Below are 22,104 nucleotides of genomic sequence, written 5' to 3'. Positions count from 1 at the left end.
CCAGAATGCATGTAAATAACACTTGTTTGTTTTGGCTAGAAACCCTGAGGTTCTTCCCCTCCCAGATCTATTTTTTTTTTTAAAGAGGCCATTCTTTGCCTCATTTTTTATTAAGTCTTAATCTCTGAAGGACACTGCCTCAGTCAAACTGAGACCTGTTAAAGACCTTAGCTTGAAAAGGCCAAGGCCCTTGCCCCCCAGGGCATCCTGGACCGTCTCCAGTTGTTGTGATCTGTATCTGGCCGCTGGACCGAGAGGGCTCCCGAGGAGAAAATGAGGCTGGTGACTTTGCACAGCCCTCCCTCATTTAAATCCAATTCACTTGCATGTCATGGCATCACCTCCCTGATGTCATGGTCCTCTTCCACAACGAAGGACAAATAGCAGAAGGAGGAGAAATATGATGGTCTAGTGGACTATATGCTCAATGAAAGTCATACATGTGGAATAGACTTAAAAGCTAATTTGATTAAGCTTATTAATAGAAGCTTTGTGTTGTGAACTTCACAAGGCAGGTAAAAGCACCACTGCACTTACTGTGTTCTAACCAGCCATGTCTGGAGCATTTTGTCTAGTTTGGGTAGTCTATTTTAGTAATTGAGTATTTGAGTAAGCCAGAATGGGTCAGTAAAAGAATTGATGATGTTTAGCCTGGAGAAGGAAAGACTTAGAGGAGAATATGATATCTGTCTTGAAAGATTAGAAATGCTTTTGTGGGGAAGAGGGATTAGGTTCATTTTTCTTAACTCCATTAAGCAAACTGGATAAAACTGGGAGCAGTGAGTAGAAGTTGCAAAGAAGCAGATTTAGGCTTTTGATATAAGGAAAAATTGCCAAATAATTAGAATTGTCCAAAAGTATAATGAGCTAGCTCATGAGGTTTATAATTAGTGTAGGTCTTCAAGCAAAAGCAGGATAACTCTTTCTTGGAGATATTATAGAGGAGATTCCTATTCAAATATGAATTAAACTAGGTGACCTTCAAGGTTCCTTCTGACTCTTAAGATTCCACTAAGTGCTGACAGTAGATTCTTTATTTTGGAATTAGAGTCAAGTATGAAATAGAGGTATATTTTCCCTCATGTGATAACTTTAAAAAAAACAACAACCTTAAAATACCCTAGATCAAACCTGGAGTTTATTAGACTTGTGATTGTATGTGCTTGTACAGTTGATTTAAACAGACTGTACAATGTCAGTTTGAGTGACACATAGGGGTATGAAAGAATGTTATCCTTGAAATCAGGAGAATCTGTGTTCTGACCTTGGCTTTGATACTAACCTCAGGCAGGTACCTCAGTTTCTAAGCTGTTAAATGAAGAGCTTGGACTAGGATTTCTTTTAGGTCCTTTTGGCTCTAAAGTTGCAAGATTCTGTGAAACTGCCAGTTCATTCCAAATACTTTTGAAAACTGGTTGCCAAAAAGGTGCATTACTTCTTTCTTCCCACTCTATTCTTGAAGCAGAACAAATTTGTCTTTGTAAAGGCTTAATGTCCACTATCTGTTTATGTGCACGTGTGTGTGTATATGTGTGTGTAAGCTGGAGAAAGGAATAGACTCACTACAACTTGAAGAAATTTTTTTTTTTTTTGGCCAGGCAATGGGGTTAAGTGACTTGCCCAAGGGCACACAGCTTACAAGGTCACAGTGTTAAGTGTCTGAGGTCACATTTGAACTCAGGGCCTTCTGACTCGGGGGATGGTGCTCTATCCACTGCGCCACCTAGCTGTCCCTAACTTGAAGAACTTCTTAAAGAGCATTGGATACATTGCAGAAATATTTAGAGGACAGGTGCTACCTACTACTATTTTAACTTACTGCCCTTAACAGCTGCTTTTATTGGGAATCATTTATTGATAATGCATTTCATTTGAAAAGAGTACTTCTAAAATCTCATTTCATCCCCTTGAATTAATTCCCTTCTTCATCTTAAACCCTGTTTCTGCCCTCATTCTGTTATAAGCCTCTCAAAGGAGACTGCTTCCTTCTTTTGCTGAGGGAATGGTTTAGCTTCTCTGTAGTCTGGCATCTAAATGTAGAAGGATCTTCTCTCTGTTGTGTCCAGACCCCTGGGTAAATAAACAAGTTGGCACATGAATTGAAGAAGCAACTGAAATTGCACAATAATTTGTTTTGCTGCCAAGTAAAGAACTGAAAAAATCATCTCTATTTTATCAAGTGCTCAAACCTGGAATCACCTTCTTAAAAAAATTTTTTTTAAGTACTCCAGGTATAACTTCATTGGAAAATTATCACATTACTTTCTCATTTTCTGGTAATTTGTCCATATATCACCATCATCATTGTCATCATCATCATCACTAACATAGTGTTTTAAAATTTGCAAGTTGCTTAATACATGTTCTCTATTTATCTTCACCACAGCTCTATAAAGTAGGTACTACAGGTTTTATCATCCCTATCCTATGGGGGAGGAAACTGAGGTTCAGAGAGGATAAGTGAATTGTCTGTGGTTACAAAACTTGCTAGTGTGCCTGTTTCAAACCCAGCTCTCTCTGGACTTTAAGCACAGGGTTCTTTCCACTCTGTGGTATTGTTTTGCTGCCTTTCCTTGTTGGCCCTGAATTCATTTCTGCTAAATTCCTTTGCCATTCTGTGTCTCTCAGTACTTGAGAAAACATTGGTCTGGTGAGTGAAAGCCATTCTTAACCACAAAGAAGTGCTAGGTAACTGTGTATGTTGGCAAATAACCTAGATGTGGAATCTTCTCTGGGAAATAGAAATGTCAGAAAGTGTAATGGGGCACATTTGCCAACTTTTGAGTATATTTGGCTCCTTCTTAGGTAGTATGAAATCTACTTAGGCTGTGGCCTGGTGAGTGATGATCAGTCATTCTGTGTTCTCTAGGTTGCCACCCTTTCCCTTCCCCCTTGTCTCCCCCAAAGAGAAAATGGCCTTCTTTTGGCTAACATTCCAAATATTCACCTTTCTAGGTTTAGTTAGACTGATCCATCACTAGCACTACATTCAGAACTTGTTAGAATCTGACAGTTTTGTTTCACTAGCACCTTCAAAAAGGTTGGCAAGGGAAAGAATGCTGGAGTTGGAGTCAGAGGATTTGGGTTTGAATGTTAGTTCTGCTTCTTACTACCTGTGTAACCTTGGACAAGTTACTTAAGGTCTCTGGGCCTCAGTTTACTCATCTGCAAAACATAGGGGTTGGATGAATTGATCTCACATCTCTTCTAGTTCACAATCTGTGCTCCTTGAAGAACCCAGTCATTAGAGAAAGATTTTAGTGTAATAATCACTTATTTTTTCTTAGGTGTTTAGCACTGTGTTAGACACTGTGGATATGGGAAAGAGGAAAGTAGATACAGAAGTTGGGGGGGGGAGATAGAGCACGTGCAGACAGGAAAATTCAAGAAGAGAGAATATTCACATTACTGTTAAAGGGAACAGCTTGGAAAAGCCCATACTAGAGCAGCAAGTGCTTGATCTGTAAAGATCTCCTCCCTTTGATCTCACATAGCACTTCTGTTTTTCTAATTTCTAATATGCTAACCATATAATTTGTATTATAATTACCTAGGTTTGTGTCTTTCCCTTTCTAGACTTATGCTCCAGGAGGATAGGTATCAATCATATTTCATCTAAACTTTGTTTAGTTTCAGTTTGGTTCAATAGGAAATACAGGTTTTTGACCAGGAGAATGACATGATAAAAAGCAGTATTTAAAGACTGTTACTGTGTCAGCAGTATGCAGGAGGCAGAGAGACTGGCATTAAGAAACTCAGCTGTTGGCTTTTGTGGTAATCAAAGTGTAAATTGATGAGGATTTGGACTAGGTAGGACGATGGCAGTGGGAATGGGAGAATGGATGAATTACAAGGTACTCTGGAGAAAAAATCTCTAGGACTTGATGAGTGACTAGAGATAGATGATGAAAGGTAGGGATGAGTAAAAGGTAACTGTTTTGAGTATGCATCACTGGGGAAAATAGTAGTGCCATTGATGGCAACTGTGAAGTTGGGTTGGATAGCTGTGTGGGGAATGGGATAACGGTTTCTGTTTCAATATGTTGGGTTTGAGATAACACAGAAACATCTAAGAATAAGTGACCAGTAAGCAGTTGGAGGTATGGGATTGAACCTTAAATGTAAGAATAGGACTGTCGGTATAGAGATGATGATTAGTTGAAGCCAAGCTAACAGGTAAGTTCTCTGAAGGAGAAAATGACAAGAAAAGAGCAGTGAGCCAAGGACTTTGTCTGCCTGTAATAGGAAAGAGAAGGGAAGAAGGGAGCCTGGAGAGGAGTAGTCAGCCAAGAAAACAATAGCACAAGAATCAAGCCAGTGTGCTATTACCAAGTTGAGGGAACAGTGAGTTATAGTAATATACTTTATACTGGTGTAGTACTTATAACTTTAATATCTGTTATCTCATTTGATCCTCACAACAATGCTGTAAGGCAGGTCAAATGCAGAGCATGACTTAGGAGACTGCCTAAAAACTTTGATTTATGGTGAAGCTCAGTATGTATGCCAGCTATAAGCTTAAGGATTGTAAGCCTGATTATTATTTCAAGTGAACATCGTCATTTCATTAGTTTCCCTATTCCTTTTACTTCTTTGCCCCTACTGTAGTCCTAGTATTAATTAAAGGCAAATGGGGAAAATAAAATAACAATAATAATAGCTAACATTTATGTAATGCTTACTATGTGCCAGGCACTGTGCTAAGCACTTTACAGTTATATCATTTGATAAAAGTTGGTGAGATTTCTTACCCTGAAAATTTCTCCCTAGTGTTCTAAATTTTGAGATGGTTTCTGTTTTGTGTTGGGTTTGGGTTTGGTCCCTCATTTCCTTTTTTTTCCCCCCTTGGTGTGCTTTAGTGGTTATGTCTGTATGAAAAACATGGTATAAGCTTAAACAGTGGGTCTCTCTGAACAAAAAAATAAGCTTGAGCCTCCTTACGTAAGTTAATTACAACATAAATTCGTCTCCAGTGGAAATAGGGCCCTCATTGTAAGTGGGTTGCTTGAGTGGTGTTTATAAATGTGTACATATTTAAGTATTTGTGTGACGTTGGATAAGTGAGTTAACTTCTGGGTCTAGTTTTCTTTTGTGAAAGGAGGGCATTGAACTAAATGATCTCTAAGGCCTTATTTAGCTCTGATATTGTATATTCCAAACAGATTTTTTGTTTCCTTGGGATTCTTTGCGATGGGAGGAAAATCAGAGTTGTCCTAGTGTATTTTCATGGCATAGAAAATATTCCCTCTTTGATAATAATGAGGGAAAAAACTGTCTGAACAAGACTGTGTGTGCATTTGAATAATTATATATCTTATTCCTTCCTTTTCAGTTGTGGACTCTTTCAGGGATATCTTGTAATAAGCATCGGTGAAATAGTGTTTGACTTTAACTACACTTTGGTGATAGGGCCTGTTTTTGTCACGATCCAAACCCCTTTTCATACTTAGACTTCTATTGCTGCATGTCTGCTATATTTCAGTACTTTGTTTTTTGGTCAAAAACAGAAGAAAGTTTGCTTCTTGCACTGGTACTGAGAAAGGTCCCCTAGGAGAATGAGCTTTTTGTCTTAGTAATTGGAGCATAAGCTAAAGTCAAAGGATAATTACACACACAGGTACACACACGTCATGCTCTGTCTCTGTCTCTGTCTCTGTCTCTCTGTCTCTCTTTCTCTCTCTCTCTGTCATTGTTGTTGAATGCTTTTACAAATAAGTTGACATCTGCTATAGCACCAGGTAGAACTATTGGTAAGGTTAATTTTAAACAGCAAATTAAAATAAAAAAACAAACCTAAAAGCTGTTTAGTTTTACAGTGCTTGTTAACACGTCTCAATATTAAACATTTAGTGCTATCACAATGAATAAAACAATAGAAATAATGAATTGATTTTATGTTGCTAACAAATACTTAGCATTTAGACACACATTTGCTGCTCTGTTCACTCGTTAGAGTTTAGTTGTTTCTTTTTAAATGAAACACAAACACCTGAAATAGTAGGCACTAAATTGACAGACGTTCTGGTCCATAAAATGTGAGTTAATGGAGTTACTTTAAAGGATTTTTTCCTTACTTAAAAAAATCAGACTCCATAAATCAGTTTTGCCTTGTTAAATCAGAAGTTGATAAAGACAGAAAGAAAAATGCCTATTTTAAATACAGCATTTCTCTATGTTAAACATGTAGCTTAATATTTCAGTGGGACTAGATTATGGAATTGGTCTTTAAAATAGCCATCTTTACAGTGTTCTTCAATAATGATATTTATTTTATGTATGTGAAAGCTTATTCTTTATTCTCTTAGAGTTTGTGATTTTTCTTTTTGAAGATGAGGTGGTCCATTTCTCGATTTTTCTCTAGCTTTCTGCACTGTAATGATGGCACCATCACCTGACTGCTGGAATATACTGGCCTGACTTTAATCATGGGGTGACTGGCTCTTAGCATGGTTTCATCTCTGCTGTTTTACATCCCTTCCTGTAATTGCCTGATTGTTTGCTGCACTGAATTTCTATTAGTGACAGTGAAAAACACAAGTTGGCATTTTAATGTAATCTTTAGTTTTCAGATGTATATGTAACCCTTTTTTAAAAGTCCAGTTCTAAGGAACAAATATTTAATCATTGAGAAAGAACAGGAATATTCATGACTTACACATCATATATTTTTGCCTAAATGTCATACAGGGAAGTGGCAGTTGAGCTGAGCATATGTTAATAAAGAGTCTGCATTTTCATGTGTCTCTGACAGTTTCATTGGCTGTATATTCCTGAAATGCAAATAACCTCTGTTCAAAGCTATAATTAATCTGAGTAGTTATTTAAACAGTATCTAAATCTTTTAACCACTAAGAAGTGAAACATTTAAAATATCAAATTCAGTGCTTTCTTTTAAGGACAGTGAAATTGACATGAACACTGTGATGAGCGATTGTTCTGTATGTTACATCTATGCTTTCTGTAAGTCTAAAATGGCAGGATCTGTCTGCTGCTGCTGCTGTATAAAATCTTTTAACTACCATTTATTTTAGCACCATGGCATGTGCAAATTCCTGCTGCTCAGTTAAGGGAATAGCTTCACAACTGGTGTTACAATCTGTGGCCATAGCATTGCATCACAATGCACCAAATGCATTTTCCACATTAACCAAACATGACAGCTGAAGCGATTATTAACCATGCAAGATGTCGGAAGTCATCAAAAATTCACATCAGAGTAATTGCAGTGGCTGGGGGGGGGGTTTGGAAAGTAGCATATCTTTCCTTGCCTACATGTTGTCTCTCCCCCTCTTAAATCTTAACTTGGTACAGTCCGTTAACAATAAAATACCCTTCTGTAACCCATAAACTGTTACTCCCATCAGTTACTGCTTTCAAACTGATGGTTGACTTCTCAGAATTTGAATACAGCAGCCTGAAAAATGATCAAAATCCTTCATAAGCAATAGTGGTCAGCTTTCAAGGGGGATCCTGCAGTCTCATTGTCTTACTAGACTCTTCACTGCCTCAGCCACATCCAGACTTGCAGGGTATTTTCTTTTTCTTCTCCTTTTCTTCCTTCTCTCCTCTCTTTTCCATTCTTCTCTTCTCTCCTTTTCCTTCCCTCTTCTCTTTATCTTTCTCTCTTTTCTCTCTCTCTGTCTCTTTCTCTTTCTTCTTCAATTAAGGGGGGAGGGGGGAACGGACTTGAGCACTGATAGAGCTTTACAAGCCCAGAGAGAAGGCACCGAAGAGTTGCAGTGACAAACAGCATCGACAGGTTTGTAAGTCCTCAATTTTGTTATCTACAGGTAGGATTGTCTTCATTTTGTAAAGAAATTCGTATAAATTCTCCTCAGTAAATAGGTTGACAGTTTTGTTATTGTATCTACTCTCAAAGACAAGGTCATGCTTGAATTTATGAGATAAATTCTGGTAACAGTTGGCTCATTTGATAGTAGAAGCATTTAGTTCTCTAGAGAAATGTTCAAATTTGTGCCTTTCAGTTCTAATATTCTTTTATTTTTGAATCATTATAGGGTGGGGCAATATGGTGTATGCCTTAGGATTATAACTTACTTTTTTAAAATCCATTGATTTCATCTTTGAGTTTTAATTATGAACAGTATGAACTTTCTTTAGGCTTTTAATTGTATATGTGGTGGTGTGCAGAATTCTTGCATGAGGTAAAACATGAAATTAAATTTTTTTCTTGGCCAAAACCAGATACTTTTTTAAGGTACAATATTTGCATCATGTAGATTCTTCTCCAAGAAATCCAGTTATTTATAATTATTATTTTGTTGTGGTGATTCTGAGAAAATATAAGTGTTAAAGAGGGTAAGCATTATTTCTCAGTAAACATTTTAGTATCAGCCTTTAAATGATTTATGAATAACAGGAGACTTGTATCTTAATTATTACTGAATTTAACAAAACTAAGATGATTATTTTTCATTTAGTTAAATATCAAAAGAAAATGAGATGAGTTCTTTTAAGTATAGTTCATATCTTTGATTTAGAGAGTGTGGTTATTGTAAATAAAATGAAAACTTTTAAAGTCATGTAAGCATCAGTTAATATTAATATTATAAATATTAAAGTCCTGAATCACATTAAATAAAATGATCGATAGCTGACATGAAATAAACTGATATGAAATGAACATTACAATAGGCAACAGAAGTTTAGCTTTTTATCCTGATGAATGTATTTTTTAATGTATTTGTAATTTGGAGACTTGTGGGTGTGGACTTTTTACTCTTTCCAAAGTATGGACTAGAGAATCACTAATCTAGTTTAGCGATTCAACTCTCAGTTCATAGGTGTGACTTTGCCTACTAATAACAATAGAAAGTGTGGAGGAGATGTCAAGTGGGAAATGGATGAACCGAACAGGAAACAGAGTTAACTGTTGAGCCTTTGGCTTATCTTGATACTCTAGTTCAGTATTTGAACAGCACTAAGGTTCTTTAAAAAAAAAACTCTCACCCAGTACAGCTTTGAAAAGAATTGATTTCCTGGAGGAGACAATGAGCTGTGGTTTACATTTGTGTAAAGATGGAGGAAACCTCTAACACTGACCCTGTGTGGGAGATGGCTCAATTATCCATGCGTTGGTACAGTTGCAAATTATTTTCCTTTGTCTGAAGTGGGTGGATGCCAGAGCCTTCAACTGAGCTCTCTAATTTAATGTATGGAAAATGTCTAAGCCACCATTTTTAACAATTAGCTGTACCACTGTCACAGTAAGATGGTTACTGAAAGCAGCTGTGGTGCCATTTCATTTAAACATTAAGTCCTGTGGCACAAGAGCTTTGTTACTGTAAAAGTCAGAAAATGGAATTGTACTCTAGAAAGAGTTCCTTAGTAGGGTGGAGTACATTCACAGGAAGAAAATGGAATCCTTTTGTCTACAGTAAGTATTTATCATACTAGTATAGTGGTGAAACTGTATAAGTTTAAAATCTGTTTTTTTTTCAATAGGATAGATTTTTAAATGGACTGTGCAAATATTAATGATATGACATGGGAGCTATCAAATGCATTTTTGTGTTACAGAGCATCATGTATATTAATAGGTGTGAATTACATGTTTGTACTATAAGTAATTTCCATATTTTTGAATTTTAATCAATTCATTAATAATTTTAGTAATGAAATGGATGGATTTATCACTCACTAATTTAGCTGCAGCAGGAAAAAATATTAGTATTTAAAGGTGTCCAGTCTTTTTACCACCACTTGTATGTTTTCTATTTCAGAAGGGGATTTCTGTATTTCCTTAGAAAAAGCTGCCGTATTAGAGATGTACAATCAGTTGCTAAAATATACATGAAAATTATTTTGAGAAATATGTTGAGATAGAGAACAACAGATCTGGGCTTTTTCCTCTCACTTCTGGGGGTGATTATCAGTGCCTCGTGTTTAATTAATAGTGTGCAACTTCAAAGCTACTTGTTTAAAACTCTTATTTATGGTCATGTGCTTATAAATCTTGTTATTCTTAAAAATAATTGGATTTGATGCTTGCTGTTCCTTTGTTCTTTTATGAAACAACTCATTGGAGAGAACAAATGGATTTTCGTTTTTGATTTGTGTGTTTATCTTTTAAAGGGACTGAATTACTGAAATTACTGTGGATAAATTTTACAGTAAGCCATGTCATAAAGAATTTACTGTCAAAAACATCGTAGTACTGCTTCAGTAGTTCTCGTCTCCCACTGCATTAGTTTGCCTTTGAATTCTGGCTTAACTTGATCTCTAGTTTAAAATACCAGTTATCATTCTTTCCTTCCTTATATCATCCATTTCCCATTTTAGTTGTTAGATGCTGCTTAGTCTGATTAATGAGAATTTTAAAATGAGACAGAGGGTGGAAAGATTTTGCACATCTACTTTTATAGCAGCCCTAATATTGTTTAGGTCTTAAAGATTTTCTCAGAAGTCTGAAACACAAGTATTAACATGGCCCTGAAAGTACCTTAGCTTAACTAGCAAAATATACAATTTTCCAGATAGACTAAATTATAAAGACATTGTTTCTTGTAATTCTTGCAAGGCAAATTTATTTTGCCTGTAAAAGTATAATAGGTTAAGCATTAAAATTACTTGACAAATTAGAAGTAGATACAAGATCTTAGATTTTAAATGTAGTTAATCTACATTAATAATGTGTATTCTTTGGTTTAGCAGCTGCATGTTAATATGAATTTAAAGTTATTGGAAACTACTTTTGAAATTTTCATGTGGAACTTTAAGGTTCTGTTTACTGTATTTCTTTTTTTAAAAATAGTCATTCCGTAATAAGTTTTTTAATGCTACCTTTTAGAAATACTTGGAAAAGTAGAAATAAATACCATGTGCTTTCTTCCCTTCTTCCTTTTTCCTTCTTTGTCCTTGCCTTTATTCTCCATCCTCTCCCCTCTCCCCATTTGTAGCACTGAGGCTTTTTGCCAGGTCATTTGTTAGATGCTTTGAAGCTCTTCAGCAGACTTGTTCCAGTATTCTCCCAAGATTACTGATCAGTGTGAGGAGCCAAGGTGCTTCCCATCATTGAGCAAATGAGTTATACTTTTGTGCTACCAAAGTGTCACAGCATCAAGCTGGCAAGGAAGACCTTACTTTGCCATAATTTAGGTAATAGAGTATACCCACTAGCTTACTAGGAAATAGGCTACCAAGATGGCAGTAAGGCGTAATGAAATGGCGTCATCAGTAAAATTGAGTTAGGAAGTTATCTTATGATCTTTCTTGAAGAGTTGGGAGATAGCATTACGCTGCCACTCGGTATTGCCTTTTTTGTTCTGCTGTAGAATTGAAATTTTGAGATTATTGAGAAGAGAAAATAATTTAAAGTTTTAAACAAGGCATCTCTAGTATCTCACTAAAGACATTAATGTTGATATGGCTAGACTGTAAGTTTACCATAAGAATAGTTTTTAGTTTAGTACTTGCCACAGTATCTGCTTTGTGCTTTTTGACTTAGGTTTCCTTTTGTTCGATTTCCATTGCTTTCCATAGTTATTCAAAGCATAGTATACGCTTTCTCTCTGTTAAATTAAATTGAAGACTCCTTAATAAACAAAGGGTTCTTTGATGCTAGATTTCTCTCTCTCTTTTTGTGAGTTGGTCTTATATAATAATATAGACTTTTTAAAAATCAAGCAATATTTATATTCTTGTTTGGTCTCAAGGTGTGGGTGATTAAAAAGACATATCGAAAAAGCAGGCTCTGAGTATTAAACAGAAATCTATAACCATGAAAGACCTAATTTCCTGCTTCACAAAAGCAGACCAATTTCTGCTTCACCTGGATCTGAATTTTGTTCAGTTTCTGTTTCCTTGGTTTGAGTTTCTTGGTTATTATTAAAAAGAAAAGGCAACACTTCACTTATGATTTGAAGAATCTGAGCAGCACAACTTCATGGGTCATTCCTTATCAAACTCTGTTCCCTGTCAGTTATCTTTATTAAGCCACGCTTGGCCCTATGTTATAATCAGTGTTACTGCTATTGTTTGTATTTAGTACATTAAGATTTTTCAAATCGTGTGTTCTCTCTGGTGCATTACCAGCTCAGGGAGGAGGCTAGAGTGGCCAGTCATCTGCCCTGGCAAAGAATAAGGGCGTTAACCATTTGGTATAAGGAGGGCCAAAAATGAGAATTCTGAGGCCTTATCACTGTTCCATAGGCACCTAAGGGGTCCCAAAATCTATCATTTCCATTTCTACAGCTGGTTAGAGCAGTGTCAAAAGATTTCAGCCCCGCCTCCCACCCCCACCCCCCCCAGTCTCTAATAATTTGTTCTAGAAAAACAGCCTTGGCCCTTTGCTTATAATTGTCACTCTGGTTAAGCAGTGTTTTACATGATCTGTACCTGTGGTAAATTGTACCTTCTGCAGTATTTCCTCAGCTCAAACAGGATAAAGTTAAAATGTTTTCTAACTTAATTAGGGCTAAGGAAAGAAGAAGAATATTGTAACCTTTTCTTTTAGGGAAAAGTACCCTTAGAAGGATTAAATCTAAAATAATATGAAGATATAAAAGGGAAGGTGTTGCTTTTTTTTTTTTTCTTTTTGGAGAAAGAAAACTGCCAGGGAAAACAAACATGAACATATATGCAACTAATACTGAATTAGAAGAAACCCAAATCAAGCTGGGGCTCACTTTTCTATGACAACTGTAATGATCTTCTGCTTGCATACTATCAGCATGAGCATTGCTGCATAGCAGGAAGAGTTGTATTTTTTGACTGCAGTGTAAATGACTGACACCGTGCACCAGCAGGGAATAAATATGAGAAGTAGTTCCTAACCATTATCTTAGATGATAAAGATGGTTTTACCATTTCTTGTGCTTGGTAAATAACACTACAAAATCTGATTAGACTCCCTCCAGAAGCCAGCCTGGCACACCTGATGCAAACGGGAACCTTCTTGGCACTTCTTTTTACTCTCTTTCCTCCTAATCACCTCCCCTTCCTTCCCTTCTATTTCTCTCTTCCGATAGAAGAGAGGTACAGTTGATCAGACACAATTTTTTTTAATGTAAAGTTGGTCTGGTTTTTAGGGAAAGAGTTATGGAGGAGGTGCTTCTTTTGGACAGTGCCATTTTAAACTCCAGTACAGATGATTTTAATGCTAATATGGTATAGAGGTAGACTAATCCATCTGGGAAACACTTCCGTTAAAAGACCCTTAAATTTATAGTAGTGTAACTGTTCTACTTGCCTACCATTGCATAGGTATCTTGTTAATATATTTAGTAATAATCATGTTAGTAGAGTCAGGCCAATTCATTCGTGTTTATTGAGGAATCCTTTTGGGACCCTTCTAAATTGGACCACAAAACAATTCACCACTGCATTATATTTCCAAAGCCAGGTTGGAACTTTTTTCTTTTCCCTCCATAGCCTTCTCTTTCTGTTGACTCTGAAAACTGATCTTAGTAAAGCATGTTTGTTTTTTTTCTTTCCCTTCTCTTTTCTAAAGACCTTCTCATTAAGATAGACCTAGAAATAGATGGACTAAAATGCACTGAGTTCTCTCCTAAGTTCTTCTTTTAGGGCCACATCAGCAGTCTTAAACCAGTTGGCAGGTTGCCCCCTCTTCCTAAGCTTCCTCATTCTCCTACTTTCCTTACTCATTGGTGTGACAAAGGAAGATAGATAGCAGATTTCTTGAACACTGCAGTGTGTATTGGAATAATATGTTCTTCATGTTCAAAGATGACACCAATGACTTGCCATTAGTAGGCTGGGAGATTGGTAGTGGGTGAGAGATTTTCATGACCCATCCATTTACATTTTCATCTGATTCTGATCCTGAGACCAGTAGCATGAATTTGTAACTGTATCTCACTAGGTTTAGAACAGGAAGAGCCTTCCTTGAATGAAATTGTGAGGAATTGCAAGATGGCTTCACTGAAAAAAATGTATTCCCTATTGATGTATGAAATTCTGTGAGCAAGTTGTTCATTTGGTTTACTCAATCACTCCCTAGTATAATTTTAAAATATAGACACTTGTGAAAGCTAACACATTAAGTTCCTAATCTAAATATAAATTACTTGGATGGGTGGTGAAGCAGCAGAGAAGGAAGCAATGAGTCCATTCCAGCATTTGGGTTTAAGGGGCTCTTGAAGATAGGCTTCATCTGTACTGTATTTTATAAGTTTGCCAAAAGTTGACCCTCATTAGGTGTGCAGCCTATTGCATTGGAACAGAGCAGAACTAAATGGCTCATGTAAGGATTGAACCCATTACCTTGGCCTTGTTATCAAAGTGTTCTTATTAGCTAAGGCAATCAACCACAGTTCAGGTCCTTGCTGTAGGGGTAAGTGGAAATCAAATGATCATTTTCTTATAAGTTATCAAAGAGAGAGATACAAGATGCCCTGTGGGGTTACTCTGCATTGATGACACATTCCCCTCCTTTGACAATAAGTTTTCCCAGGTACCTCTTAGCAAACACTCAGCTTTGCCATCTGTGCCAAGGTGATTTTCACCTCTTATTTCTATTCAGTACTAAAAGTCATGGAAGCCATAGGGAGAAAAAACCAGCAGAAATAGTTAGTAAAACTATATTAGCACCCCTCTGGAGGTATTGTGCCTTCCATACAAGAAGTAATGCTAGGTCATGGTGATAAAAAGGTGATGCTGAAGCTCTCTTAAAGATATTAAATAAGCCAAAATGCTCTTAGCAAGGACCACTGTAGGTCTTGGATGGAAGCACTGGGATGGTGGTTGTTTCCTTGTATGTGCAGCCATTTTGACCCCTAGTGAAGAGCCTGCATTTTTAAAGGTGTCCAGTGAATCTGAGATTATCCTAACAACCAACTTGGATAAGCCAGGAAAACCATCTACCTAGTTGGTTCTTTCAGGTGAATTGGGTGTAATCACAGGAATCCCAAAGCTGAAGGGGACACGAGATGGGCATTCTCTGGGGCATGAACTCCAGAGATAGTCTGGGCCATTTTGGGACAGCTGTCAATGTTAAAAAGGGTTTTCCTCCCTTCTATCAAATCTAAATATAGCTTCCATATACTGAATTCAATTCAGCAGATATTGGTTGGGTCCCTCTGATGTGGCAGGACACTGCAAGTTGGCACAGATGGACTTTTATGGCCATCCTCAATAAGTTTAATCCTTCTTCCATGTGACAAATACTTGAAGACACTTTTCATATTTCCCCCTCCCGTTACTCATCTCCATCTTTACTCTTCATCCCTAATACATTTGTAGGAGTTATGACCTTTTATGTGTCATGTACCCCTTTGGCAATCCGGTGCAGCCCATCAACCCCTTCCTAAAATGAGATTTTTAAATACATAAGATATGATACAGAAGATTACAAAGGAAACCAATTATACTGAAATATAGTTATAATTTTTTTTTCAAGTTCTTAGACCCCAGGTTAAGAATCTTTGTTCTATATAGTCCTTGTGGGACACTGTTTTCAGCCTTCTCACCATCTCAGTCACTTTCTTCTGGACCATTTATTTATTCTTTTGTTTATCTGAATTGTGAGAACTGCATCTAAAATAGAGTATAATACACTCACTGTAGTAGAATGGTGGTATTTCCTGTTCTAGATCAGCACTATACTGTAACAAAAAAAGGCCTATAACCTGTGGCTCCAAAGCTGCCTGCAGTGATGATAGATTTGCCGAGCCGGCAAATGGCGGAACAGCACATTGATTCTTGCCGTGTCTGCTGCCACCTGCTGAAGAGGAGCTGTTAGGTTTCTGCATATCTGCACAGCAAGAAACCATACCACAACATTGAAAATATATCACATTTGGCATATGTCAACTCGGCTAGCATAGCACTGATTAATGTAGGGATTTTTTAAAAGATATTTTCTAAAATTAATTGGGAACAAATTAATAGAATTTTAAAAGAATTTTTTTTTAAATAGGGGGTCAGGAGCAGAAATAGACAATAAAATTTGTTTTAAATATCTGAGAAAAGTGCAGGTACTATAGTCTGACAATAGCATATGTTTCACTTGAGAGGGTTTCTGATTACTGTTATATGGAAGGTAACTGCTAGCAGTAAGGCAATTAAATGTTTTGACTTGATATATTTGGCATAATCTACTTTTATTTTTGTTTTTAAAGCATTAAACTTTGATGGACTTGCATGATTAACGTTCTTTAAAGTCTGTAAGGGAAGTTCCAGAAATCTTAGAAATATTTGTAGTTTTTAGCTTCTTCTGTTATCTTTCAGTTTTTATCGGTAATGAGAATCTCTTTGCACTTGAAAAGTTCCAAGAGGATTTTCAGTGTTAATTCAACAAAAGAGAGCTAATGAAAATTGGATCCATGATCTCTGATAAACCCAGTAACCTTTCATGTTCCTTACCAGATTTCCATTGTGCTTATCTGAAAACAGTATCTTACTTCATTCTCTTTACTTTCTCCTTGAATAGGAATTTTTCCTTTTCAAATTCTACCAAAGTAAAGGTTTTAGAAGAAGCTATAAATTCAGCCCTTATGCTCATATGGGAGTGGGGGGGACAGGATGGGGGACAGACAATGATAATAGGTAGGGAAAGTAGGTATTTTACCCAATGACCAGGTTTGTAGGATGACCTGTAATCAAATTGTGAGTTCAGTTCTCTCTACTACTATCTTTATAGAAATCAACCATTTCGCATTTCTCTCTTTCTGAGCTAGTAAGTTCTAGTAAGTATTTAGAGCTTTTTGAAACACTATTAGATTAAGACCCTTATTTCATTTCTTTTCAGTTTAACCACTTTTGTCTTCCTTTTATTATCTAAAAGAGGTCCTTCTTAGACACAACTAAAAGTGAAGAAATCTTTTTCCCATTCTAATCATTTTACTCAACATTAGTATAGTAACTCACACTCACTTTGTGTTGATTTGAACATGTTCTTTTCAGTGGTTGTAGGGTCTGTATCCTAAACTAGATTGCTAGCTCCTGGAAGATGAGGATTCTGTCTTTGTAGTGAAGTGTGCTTATTGTGGGTGTTTGGCAAATATTGCAGATGGGTTGATTGCCATTATTCAGCCCAAGAAAACACTTATTTCATGATAAAGGGAAGAGAGTATAGATGGCCAGTCATTGTAGGTTCATTCTTGTCTGGGAGCTTACCAGAAAGGTGTTCTTTGGGCTATGACTATAATTTGTTTTCATTTACTTCTTTTGTCAACATATAAACTGAGTTTTTTATTGTTAAATATTAAAGGAAGAGATAGTCTTAGCACATGGCAGTTAACTGTCCAAAGATGATTACATATGTTTCCTTCCCACCTCCACGACCCTCATGCCATGCCCAAAGTATTGGGTTGCTTTATCTCTTCTGAGATTTAAATACATCTTTTGCAGCCACTTTGTTTTTTTATCCTAATTAGTGTCCAATATGTTTTTTTTAAAGTTTATTACAATGTACAATAATCTCATTAAGATGACACTTAATCTTGGCTGCAGGCTGCTACAGATGTTGAGGTAGGAAATGCAAATTGTCACAAAGCAAGAAAAAAACCAACAGGAAATCACCATCTTATCTACACAAGAACTTCTACTTTTTGCCAGATTTCTTAATCCCACCACTGGCAAGTGGTCCCTTCCCAGCCACTTTTGCTTTAACTCTAACAGTTTTTTCTGTTCTTCATTTTGTTTTTGTTTGAAAGCTATATCTTCCTCATCCATTTCCTTGGTTTGCTTCTTGGGCTGCTTCAGAGGCTTCTTCTTACCACCCTCAATAAGTTGAATCATGCCTGCTGCTCAGCTTCCCCGAACCCCTTTGTTGCCCTCTGACCAGATGAAAACAAACAGAAAGCATAGACCTTGGAGAAGATAAATGTGTATATAGATATAGAAGATCCACAAATGGATGTTTCCATTTGCATTGTTATAGGTGTTATGTATATTGTTTTCATGACTTTGCTTACTTCATTTTGCATCATTCATATAAGTCTTTCCACTCTTGTTGGCATTCATCATGTTTGTTTCTTGCTTTTGTTGTTGTTCAGTTATGTCTGATTCTTTGTGACTCCTTGGACCATCGCAACTCTAATTCTGTTCATGGGGTTTTCTTGGCAAAGATACAGGAGTGGTTTGTCATTTCCTTCTCCATTGGATTAAGTCAAACAGAGATTAAGTGACTCACCCAGGGTCACACCGCTAATATCTAAGGCTCGATTGAACTCCGGTCTTCCTTTCTCCAGGCCCCATCCACCTCGTGTAATATTCCATTACATTCATACTCCATGGTTTGTTTAGCCATTCCCTAATTGATGGGCATCTACTTCATTTCCAGTTGTTTGCTACCACAAGAAGTTTAGATCTTCTCCTAAACAGTAATGTTAACCTTTAATTCAGAGTGAGAGCTCACCAGAATAAATTGTGTCTACAGTCTATAACATTTAGATGGGAAAAAAGGAAAACTAGGATCTGTTTAACTATATGTTCACAGTAGTTGAATAACTAAGGCCAAAGGCTTTCAAAACATGCTTCCTGAAAAGATCATCTCATGTGTGATATTTCAGATTTTGTGCTTAGAGCTCATTACTTCAGGTGTGCTTCCTTAAGTTGTTATTAGAGGGATGCTAAATATGTTTATTATATGTGATGTTTTTAAATCAATAAGCCTGTTTTAGGAGTCTGTATTACAAAGGCAAAACCTAAAAACTCTGCTTCAAGGCACCTACTTTGTATTGATACCCTATTTTCATAAATAAGCAAACTGGAAATATTTTTGAGGAACAGAAAGAGCATTAACATCTAAAGGAATTGGAAAAGGCCCAGGTAGGAGGTAGTACCCTTGAAGGAAATCAATATTTCTAGGAGACAGGAGTGGGGAGGGACTTCATTCCAGGTGGGGAGTAGGCTGTGAATGGAGATAAGAGGTGGAAGTCAAAGGAGATCCATCCACAAATAATTAGCTAGATAATAGCCGGGCAAGTTACTGCTCTGAGCCCATTTCTTCCTCTGTAAAATGGAAATAAAAGGCTTAATTTCTTGAGTTATTGTAAGGGACTCATGACACCTTTATATATGCGAAAAACTTTTCAAACTTTAAAGCACTATAGAAAGCTATAATTATTATTATTGTTGTGGATAACAATAACAGCAATGATAGCAAACATTTGTATAGCACTTAACTATGTGCCAGGCACTGTGCTAAGCACTTTACAATTATTATCTCATTTGATCCTCACAATAGTCCTGGGAGGCAGATGCTATTATCTTTATTTACAGATGAGGAAACTGAGGCAGAGATTGTTAATTGCCCATGGTTACAAAGCTTAGTGTCTGAGGCCATATTTAAATTCAGGTCTTCCTGATTCTAATCCTGGCTCTCTATCCACTTACCACCTTGTTGCTTTATTATTAATTAGGTAAATATAATTAATTAATTGTTATCAATTAGGTAAATTCCCTTAAAAAAAACCTTTATTTTAGTTCTATAAACATTAGTTGCCTTGTCCACTGATTAGGTGATGCATGGGCAGTAGCAATAATCCAAGATCAGATAGCCTTAATCTCAGTCTTCATACTTCTTTACCTCTCTGGAGTACTAGATGCTGTTGACCACTGAATACTTTCTCTTCTCTTGTTTTTCATCCTACCTGTCAGACTATTCCTCAGTGTCTTTTGCTAGACCATTATTCTTATCCCACTCTTTAACTGTACGTGTTTATCCTGAGCCTTCTTTTCAATCCTCACTTTCTCTTGGTAACCCTTTTTTTTCCCCTGAGAATATTTTATTTGAGTTTAGTTTAGTTTAGTTTCATTTATTTATTTTTAGTTTTCAGCATTCACTTTTATAAGATTTTGAGTTCTAAATTTTCCCTCCCCTCACCCATCCCCACGATGGCATGCAATCTGATATAGGCTATACATGTATGATCATATTAAACATATTTCCACATTAGTCATGTTGTAAAAGAAGAATCATAACAAAAGGGAAAAACCATGAGAAAGAAAAAAGAAAAAACAACCAAAGAAAGAGAAAATAGTAGCTTTGATCAGTATTCAAACTCTGTAGTTCTTTCTCTGGATGTAGATAGCATTTTCCATCACGAATCTTTTGGAATTGTCTTAGATAATTGCATTGCTGAGAAGAGCTGAGTCTATCAAAGTTGGTGGTGTTACTGTGTACAGTGTTCTCCTGGTACTGCTCACTTTGCTCAGCATCAGTTCACGCGAGTCTTTCCAGGTTTTTCTGAAGTCTACCTGCTCACCATTTCTTAAGGAACAATAGTATTCCATTACATTCATAGACCACAAGTTGTTCAGCCATTTTGCCAATTGATGGGCATCCCCTCAATTTCCAGTTCTTTGCCACCACAAAAAGAGCTGACATAAATATTTTTGCACATGTGGGTCTTTTTTCCCTTTTTTATGATCCCTTTGGAACACAAACCTAGTAGTGGTATTGCAGTATCAAAGGGTATGTACAGTTTTATGGCCCCTTGGGCATAGTTCCAAATTGCTTTCCAGAATGGTTGGATCATTTTACAACTCCACCAACAATGCATTAGTGTTCCAATTTTTCCACATGTTCTCCAACATTTATCATTTTCCTGTTTGGTCATGTTAGCCAATCTGATAGGTGTGATGTGGTTGGTAGCCTTCCTAGTTTCTGTGAGTTTAATGATTATTTCTGTGCAGATTACTTTCAAATCTATATATTCATCTCTAAGCTCTCTTCTGAGCCTCAACTGCTTCTTAGACATTTCAAAGTTAATGTCCTAGGAACATCTCAAACTCTGCATGTCAAAATGCATAATTCATTATCTTTTTCCCAAACCCATGCCTCTTCCTAATTTCTCTCTTTTTTTCAAAGGTACCACCACATTCTTCTAGTAACCCAGGTTCACAGCCTCTGCTTTTCATTCTGCCTTACTTCACATATCTAATCTGTTGCAAAGTGTTTTTTCACTACTACCTCCACATCTTTCAAATCTGACCCCAATTTGACCATGTCATGCCCCGCCCTCCCTCCCCAACTAAACTTCATTAACTTCCTATTTATCTCCAGGAACAGTACTAACTCCTGTTAAAGCCCTTCATAACTTGCTCCCTGCTTGTTTTTCCAGCTTGTCCATTTATCCCTTCTGTAATATAAAGGCTAGCCATATTCACCTTCTTGCTGTTAATCTCACAGGACCTTCTATGTCTACTGTCTCTGTGCTAACTGTGTTCCAGTTCATGGTATGTGCTCCTTCCTCCCCCAGCTTTTTAGAATCCCTGGTGTCCTTCAAAGCTCACATCATGTATCACCTTTGTGAAGCCTTTGTTGATTCCCTCAGCTCCTAGAGTTCAAATTATTTTGCATTGTTGTTGTCATTCAGTTCATTAAGTCATGTCTGACCCTTTGCGATCCTGTGAACCATTCTATTCATGGGATTTTCTTGGCAAAGATACTGGAGTGGTTTGTCATTTCCTTCTCCAGTGGATTAAGGCAAACAGAGGTTAAGTGATTTGCCCAAGATCACACAGCTAGTACGTGTCTGAGGTTTTCCTAACTCTAGGCCCAGAGATCTATCCATTGACCGGTCTAGCTGCTTCTATTATTTTCCATATGTTTTGTATATACTTACAAAGAGAGACAGGATGGTAGTGGATAGAAAGCTGGTGTGGGGGCCTGGAAGTCCTGCCTCCCCCACATGTTGGCTGTGTGACCTTGGGCAAGTCACTTAAACTCAGTGTTCTAAGCAGTTCTACTCTAAGCAACAGGGAACGGGTCAACTCACGTTACTGGAAGAAGTTCTCTGTATTAATGAAATCATACGGCAAGCCCCTGTCTCAGTCTTTTTCTCCCCAGTTGTAAGTTCCTTAAGGATAGGGACTTTTTCATTTTTGTCTTTGTATCCCCAGCACCTATCACAGTAACTAGCACATAGATGGCATTTGATAAATGCAGAGGCCTTCTTCCTAGTTTTAAAGATGATGTTCAGAACTTGTGTGTGTATACATATACACATGTATGTGTATGTGTATAAAATCATCCCTGCCACCCCACTTTTCATCCATCTTGTTTAAAATGAGTTCTTCAACATACATAACACAACACAACAACAGCAACATAAGCAGCAAAGGAAAGACCACCTAATATGTGGGTGAATAGAAGCATTAATAATATTAGAAACA

At 36.9% G+C, this 22,104-nt stretch overlaps 1 protein-coding gene and 1 pseudogene across 2 annotated transcripts in view; one reads left to right on the top strand and one right to left on the bottom strand.

Annotated features, from left to right (window-relative positions):
- The window catches only part of NUP93 (nucleoporin 93), a 131,690-nt gene that overhangs the window by 62,507 nt on the left and 47,079 nt on the right, over window positions 1-22,104 (top strand). Inside the window, exon 1 of one of the 2 annotated variants that reach the window (XM_027869529.1) lies at window positions 7,647-7,759. The exons of the other annotated variant lie outside the window; for it this stretch is intronic. The gene's annotated coding sequence lies outside the window, so the exon portion shown is untranslated. Of the gene's footprint in view, window positions 1-7,646; window positions 7,760-22,104 lie in introns of those variants that run through there. 2 annotated transcript variants of the gene reach the window in all.
- On the bottom strand, window positions 17,473-17,721 carry LOC114048600 (annotated as a pseudogene).

This window comes from Vombatus ursinus, unplaced genomic scaffold (assembly GCF_900497805.2).
Source record: "Vombatus ursinus unplaced genomic scaffold, bare-nosed wombat genome assembly UNPS02014793.1, whole genome shotgun sequence".
NCBI lineage: Eukaryota > Metazoa > Chordata > Mammalia > Diprotodontia > Vombatidae > Vombatus > Vombatus ursinus.
Note: the sequence above shows the minus strand (reverse complement) of the source record. Positions and strands in the feature narration are given on the sequence as shown.